This window comes from Triticum aestivum, chromosome 6A (assembly GCF_018294505.1).
Source record: "Triticum aestivum cultivar Chinese Spring chromosome 6A, IWGSC CS RefSeq v2.1, whole genome shotgun sequence".
NCBI classification, from domain to species: Eukaryota; Viridiplantae; Streptophyta; class Magnoliopsida; order Poales; family Poaceae; genus Triticum; species Triticum aestivum.
The window spans coordinates 382,816,631-382,823,695 of NC_057809.1; the positions used below are offsets into that span (position 1 = coordinate 382,816,631).

At 41.4% G+C, this 7,065-nt stretch overlaps 1 long non-coding RNA gene across 4 annotated transcripts; it reads left to right on the forward strand.

Moving 5' to 3' along the window:
* Window positions 1-1,557: 1,557 nt before the first annotated feature.
* On the forward strand, window positions 1,558-6,621 carry LOC123127594 (uncharacterized). 4 transcript variants are annotated; one of them, XR_006462648.1, is made up of 9 exons: window positions 1,558-1,992; window positions 2,122-2,194; window positions 2,292-2,375; window positions 2,503-2,702; window positions 2,774-2,928; window positions 3,074-3,216; window positions 3,321-4,439; window positions 4,962-5,011; window positions 6,252-6,621. It is a non-coding gene; the product is annotated as an uncharacterized lncRNA (long non-coding RNA). The 4 variants fall into 4 exon arrangements; XR_006462649.1 differs by having other exon boundaries at window positions 1,559-1,992; window positions 2,323-2,375; window positions 3,101-3,216; XR_006462646.1 differs by having other exon boundaries at window positions 1,560-1,992; window positions 2,323-2,375.
* The last annotated feature ends 444 nt before the right edge of the window (window positions 6,622-7,065 follow it).

Genomic DNA, 7,065 nt, shown 5'->3' on the forward strand with positions numbered 1-7,065 from the left:
AAGGAGGCGGTGGCCCGGGCGTGGGAGGAGAAGGCCGGCCTTGGGCCCTCGCGGGCCGGCGGCGGTGGGAGGTGGCGCTGCCACGTGGCGGGCAGTGGTAGGCTGAGGCGAGCGGCGGACGTGTCCGGCGCCGTCCGGACGTGTCCGGCGGCGTCGGATCTGAGATTTTAGGGTTAGGGGGGAGAATGAACCGCGAATTTCGGAGGGGGTGTATATATAGGCATAGGGGGAGCTAGGAGAGTCCAAATGAGGTGCGGTTTTCGGCCACGCGATCGTGATCGAACGCTCTAGGGCATGGAGCAGAGTTTGGTGGGTTTTTGGGCCAAATTGGAGGGGTGTTGGGATGCAACACACACGAGGCCTTTTCGGTCCCTCGGTTAACCGTTGGAGTATCAAACGAAGTCCAAATGGCACGAAACTTGACAGGCGGTCTACCGGTAGTAAACCAAGGCCGCTTGGCAAGTCTCGGTCCAATCTGGAAGTGTTTAATCACCACACACGAAAGAAAGCTAGAAATGGCCACCGGAGGAGAACGAAGCGCCTGAATGCAAAACGAACAACGGGGAAAATGCTCGAATGCATGAGATGAACACGTATGCAAATGCAATGCACATGATGACATGATATGAGATGCATGACAAAGAAAACAACACACGGAGACAAAGACCCGAACCCGAGAAAATAAATATAACTTAACGCCGGAAACGACAAGAGTTGGAGTACAAATTGGGAAAGTTACATCCGGGGTGTTACATGATGCGAGCCCATGAGAATCACCTAACCCTCAAAAACATAGACAACACATAATATGGGTTAATACACAGAGTGCAATTGATAATTTCTTATCATACCACAAGATCCTATGTGGTGCATCATTTGCGCTCGTGTGTTGACCATTTAGAGTTCGATCTTTGAGCTTCATCTTGGTCAACCTATATCTCTACTTCATGTTTAATCTTGACGTCTTGAAGGGTATATTGAATTCTTCACTTGAATAGCTTTCTTGAATAGTTGATCAATCATGACTCAACAGATGAGTCCCCTATGATCATATATTTGAGCCATTCCTAGAATTCATCATTCAAATCATCGTTTTAAGATCTTGATCCATTATGGCTCAAACCATAGCTCTAAGCATGGCAACCCTTAAGATACTCCAATGAACTTCATTTTGATCATCTCAATGTAATTGTTGCTTCAAAGGAGTTGTCTTCCATTATTCTTAAATCATTTTTCAATGGGACTAACCTTCAAATGTATTTAAAACAAAACATAAGCTAGCCAACTCGTCTCCACGGTGATCCTTCGATTTGCTACCTTTCCGGCCGTTCGATCGTCCTCATTTTGAGTCTGAACCGTCAAATCTTCATCTCCTGGTAAATCTTATTTTCACACTACGGTTGTCTTTTTGCCCAATGACGGGTGGGCTCGTCTTGCCCTTGTATTGGCCGGGTCAGCCGCGCTCGTGTGCAAGAGGGATTCGCCAGCAGCTCTACGGGCGCGCGCTGCACCACGTCTCATCTCAAGTCGCCCTTGTATTGGCTGGGTCAGCTGGGCTCGTGTGCAAGAGGGATTCGCCAGCAGCTCCGCGCGCGCGCTGCACCGCGTCTCATCTCAAGTCGGGCAGGTCCCCAACCCCCCACCGCACAAAACCTAGCCTCCCAAGCCCGCAGCGCCGCCCTCCTCACTCCTCCTCCATCTTTCCTCGCCGGCCGCCGCCGCCGCCATTCCGCTTCGCTCCTCTCTGTCCGATGGCCACGCCAGTGGGAGGAAGCCACCGCACAAGAGGACAGGAGACGCCCGTTGGCGAGCTTCTGGGCAGGAAGCCGATGGGGAGCACGCCATCAACGAGCCCCCGGGGAGGAGCTATCGGCCGGTCCTAGGTCGTCCACCAAAGGCCGCCGGTTGCGCTGTCGTGAGAGGAGCAGCAGGGGAGGAGATGAAGATATACCGGCGGCGCCGGACTCCCTCTTCCCTAGCTGCATCTTCCCCGTGAGCTCCTTCTTCCATTCCTCTCTTTGCCTCTCCTCCTGCTCCCTCTCCCTCATGTGCTCCTCCTATGTGATTTCGATTTGGTTGTGTGATTGACTGATTGTACTTCATGGTGCTTGCACGTCCAAGGACAATTTATTCCAGTGCCCGATTCATTGTCCGTCTCAACCAAACCTCACATGGTGGTGCGAATTTATGCTAGGTATATGCTTCTCTCTCCCATCAACTCCTCCGATTGTTCATTTATTTATTTTGAATTTCTCAAATTTTGGTGTGTGCATTTGGCCTTATAAATTTAGACATTTTGTTTCTTCATTTGGTTTGCTATAGGAATAAATGTTCCAGGGTTGGAGAAGAGGGGGTTGAGCAGCAGCTGAGCTTAGGTGAGTGCTTAGGTTGATCACCTTCACCAAGAAGAGTGTGATGCCAGTTATGCACTTTCTTTTCATAGATTGTTGGTATATGTATCTTGCTGAATGTACAGAGCTAATGTTCAGTTCATTGTCTCAGGCATGGATTGACAGATTCAAAATTTTCTTATACACTTGCTCGACGCACACCAGCTAGGCAGGCCAGGGGATGAAGGTACGATGCAGTGAGTGCAACAGCGGCAGTGGGGAAACCCCTCCTGGCCAAGCCTCATCCCTAGCCTCTACCTGCAGAGGAGAACCCCAGGAAAGCTAAAAGTTTGTGGAGGAGCGCCGACACAGGTGAGCATCTTCCTATTTTTCTTCATCCTTCCCTCAACTTCCATGGTAACCTGTGATTTTTTTTCTTCCAGTTTTTAGAGGGTATTTCGGACTCAAGATTGATCTGGTAGTGCACGTGGTGTGGTGTGCCATAAGCAAGAATATCTTATCTGCGCCATGACAATAAGGGCTTGCTGCAGCTAGGCAGTTCTTGGGAGTATGGTGCTTCGATTTGGTTCCTGTGGTGGTATCTTCCCTCCCTTCTCCCTCCGTCTATTTCTTACTTATGCTTTGATGCTTTGGTATGTTGTATTTGCTTAAATTATGTACTTGGTTGAGTCCTACTTGCTTATTGAGATGAATCGTTTACAAAGTTATAGTGTTATTTTCAGAATTTGTAGTGACACTGTTACCTTCAGAATTTGAGATGAAACATTTCCAGAGCGTATATGGAGAGCCTAGAAGCAGCAGGGGTCCGCGGAGCAGCGGATGCGGTCGATGGAGTAGCAGGGGCAAGGAGGTCAAGATGGTTCAGGTTTGCCTCCACTTCCTCTCTTATTCATTGGTATACAACTAGGTTGTTATATACAAGTTGTTCATTTTTATACAACTAAGTTTTTGCGGCATTTTCTATTGTAGGAAGAGTGCCTACAGAGATTACAGAACTGGATAGAGGTGCCTTATGATAGTATAGCTAAAGAACAACAGGTATGAGTAGATGACACTACCACCTTTGTGTTTTATTTTTATTTGTTGTGATATTTCACACACCCCATATTGGCACCCCCTCTATATTCCCACTCTTATAGACTTGCAGAAACACATGCTGCTTGTCTCTATTTATCTTGGTCTTTACATTATAAATTAAAACGTAGCTGGGAAGAATTATGGGTCATTTTGGCATGAAGCTCGAGAATGATAATACCACCTCAAGTGGGGATAAAGCAGAACAAGAAATAGATGAGATGTAATTACTGAAACTAGAAAAAATACTCTTCTGATTATGCATATGTAAAGTCATGATTATGTGTGGACCAGATGTGTGCTCTTTTCCATTGCATACGAGATTGTCGGTTAAAAGAGTTTTTTGTCTTCCAGCAATGAGCTTTCATTTTCATTGTGGAGGTTTGTTCGCTTCATCTCCTCTGGTTATTTTTTCAGTTTGTCTCTTCAGAAGTTTGGGTGCCTCTGTTTTGCTACTTTTTAGTTCTCATCATTAAGGTTTGTATCTTTCCTCCCCTCTCAGATTGTTGCATCCTTATTGTGTCTCATCGTTAAGGTGGCACATACAAGTATTAATTTGTTGAGTTCTGTTAAAGTACCACTGAAAATTCAAATTCTATATACTTTACTTTTGGCTATACATGAGAATACAGTACACACATTTGATTAGTGATTAAATGTGAAGACCATTGTGCATGTTTTTCTGAATGTGGATTAATTAAATTTTATTGCTTTATGGTTAGATGAATATGTTGATTATAATGATATAATGTTAAGAGATTTTCAAGTGTAAGCTTGTAGCAAATTATCTTCTAATCCAGACTCCATATCATTATTTATATTGTAACACAAATGTGTTCTATTATACTCCCAGCCTTGGTACATGAAGGCATGATATTACCCCTCTCCCCGTGCCCCTTCTATGTATTTTTGATTTGTTTGTGTGACTATTGAATGGTGCTTGCAGGTCCATGGACATTGCTAGAATTTTCACTTTATTGCAGTGTCGTATTTCCAGATCTCATGTTCCTCAAGGTAATGGACAAGATTGTGTTTTTGGTAGTATGGCACCATTACAACATTTTCTATTCTGTCATTCATTTGTTATGCACCATATTTAAGGAAATAGAGGAGGTTTGTTTGCTATTGTTATGAATCTGTTTCTGAATATTATTTGTAGATTTATGTTTGGAAACACCAATCACAGTAATGTTTTTGTGTCTGTAGATAGATTTGCATATTTCATATACTAATACTGAAATTGAAAAATTGTAAGAAATATGGTTGGAGATGTCATGTAAACTGGTAGTTTTCTTAAGAAGATCATTGCCATGTAATCTGATATATCATTAGGTTATTTGTAATACTGCTGCAATTTCTTATATAGTTACAATAATTTAATGTGTAGGTGACAAGGCTTTGGAGCCATGGTTTTCTTAGGTAGCTTTATTAGGGCATCGAACTATTTGGTGCTACAATTGTTGTAAATGTCTAACTTTGTAAGATATTCATCATTGGTTCATCATAGTATGCTTTCTTCTGTGCCTTGTTTCACAGGCTTGCTCTCACTGCTGCTCTAGACAAGGAACATTGATGACAACATACAGGTAACTCTTTCGAAATCATGGATAGTATAAATATACAGTTGTATGATTAAATTTGAGGTTATTTCTTAAACCGGCATATACTTTCCTTGCATTGAGAGCACAATTTATAATCAAATGGAAATGACATACCTTTCTTTACTTGGAAGTTGGAACATGGCATCCAGCAAAGGAAGATGAGTACCATATATGTATATCAGTTTATCGCGAGCTCTAAAAAGGTTTTCGTCTATTGCTTTCGCACATCAGGCTTTTTCCTGATTGTCGCCAGTACAAAAAGAGCTTGCTGACATGTATAGGAGAATGGAATACACGTTCTTGAAATGAAGCAACTTATTAAACTAAACCATGGTGATGTGTACTCCTTGCCGTTGATTTATTGAGATCCAACTGAAAATAAGGGGAAAACAAACATCATCCTGCCATTTAAGTTATCTCATATTTAGGGAGAAAAGTTACACAGTTAGCTATTGCAAAAATACTAAAATTCATGTATGTATCCGGCTTCATTATGGAGTTGAGAACGAAATCATTGGAATTCTTATGTTGAGAAAAGGCCAATGGAATATTATTATTATGTGTTACAAAGTTCATACAAAGAATATATATTGTAGTGCTCTAAATATAAATTAAAATATTACTAGGGTCCTTGGTTAATGCATTGTTTTTTCTTTTCCATCCAGAATCATATTAGAAGATAAGGAATTAGTATGAGATGCTTTAGGGGGTTAAACAATTGTATAATATTAAACACATGTTGTGCCGAATTGGCAGTCCTTCGTCCGTATTTTCTTGATAATGATGCACCATTTGGTGATAGGTTCTCTACAAAACTTAAATTTACACTAGAAATTATTTTTTATGACACACGGCCATGTAGCTGTGATCTTAGAGTTAAGATATAATGGAAAAGGGATCTGAAATGTGGTTTGTATGACCGAAAACATTCTTCACATATGGTTAGTTATGACTGAAGACAGTGTGCTGTTTTTTATTCCATGCTCTTGAATTGCTTAACGATGATGGCGTGTTTGGTGTTCATATTTTTGTCAGCCAAATAATAATAGGTGCACTTGATTGTTTGAGGAAATGCCAACTGAAAGCTAAATTCAGTTAGAATTGGATTTGTGCACGTGTGTTCTTGATGCTTCATGTACGACCAGTTCTCTCGAATAATGAGTTACTCCCTCAATTTTACAATAGAGATAATTTGTCAAAATTGTGTTTTTGTGAACATGCATAGGGCCTCTCAGTCTTTAACCCTGACTATAAAAATCCATTGATGGAAGCCACGGAGGGCCGAGATGAACATCCGGCTCCTGGGTCTAAGCCATCGAGATGATAGAGACGACGTTTCCATGTCATCTACTCCAGCAGCCGGACAAGGCATATAAAAACCATGGATCCTTGCTCCCCAGGCTGTAAAATCATCGCAGTGATGTCTACGACCTCCTCCTAGATGAATTAATCTCAATCTCATGTTTGGTTTTCTTCCCTTTTCTCTTCTAATGATGTAATTTCTTTTACTAAGATAACACCATGTTTGTTGTAATGCCTTATTTGAAGTAAGATCCCTTTTCTACTTTGAATGAATTTACTGCATATATTTCTTATTTAGTTTTGTTCATCATTCAGAGACGATGGAATATTTTTGTCCTTGACAGGTTAAATGAGCATTGCAAGTATGTCCAAATTCTCTTTCTTCAAGTGCTTCAAGTAAATGAAATTATTTATTTCGAATTTAATACCTCTTAATAATAATCATAATGAGAGAGGGGTATGCTTCTCTTTCTCTGGGAAAATGTTACTTTAGACAACATGTACTAAGAAATAAAAACTCTGGAAATGTGTTTGAATTTCACAAAAAGAGTTTGTAGTTCTTATTCATACTTGAAACACGTGAGGCTCTGCAAATTAAACAATGTTTTTTTTCAAGGCGCACATGGATTTAGCAGACCACAACTAAACCGATTGTATATACATGGCATGTCCTTAATAAAAGAAACTATTTTCATCGCGAACATGGCTTTAGCTGAAGGTTCTTGCAGCATGAAACT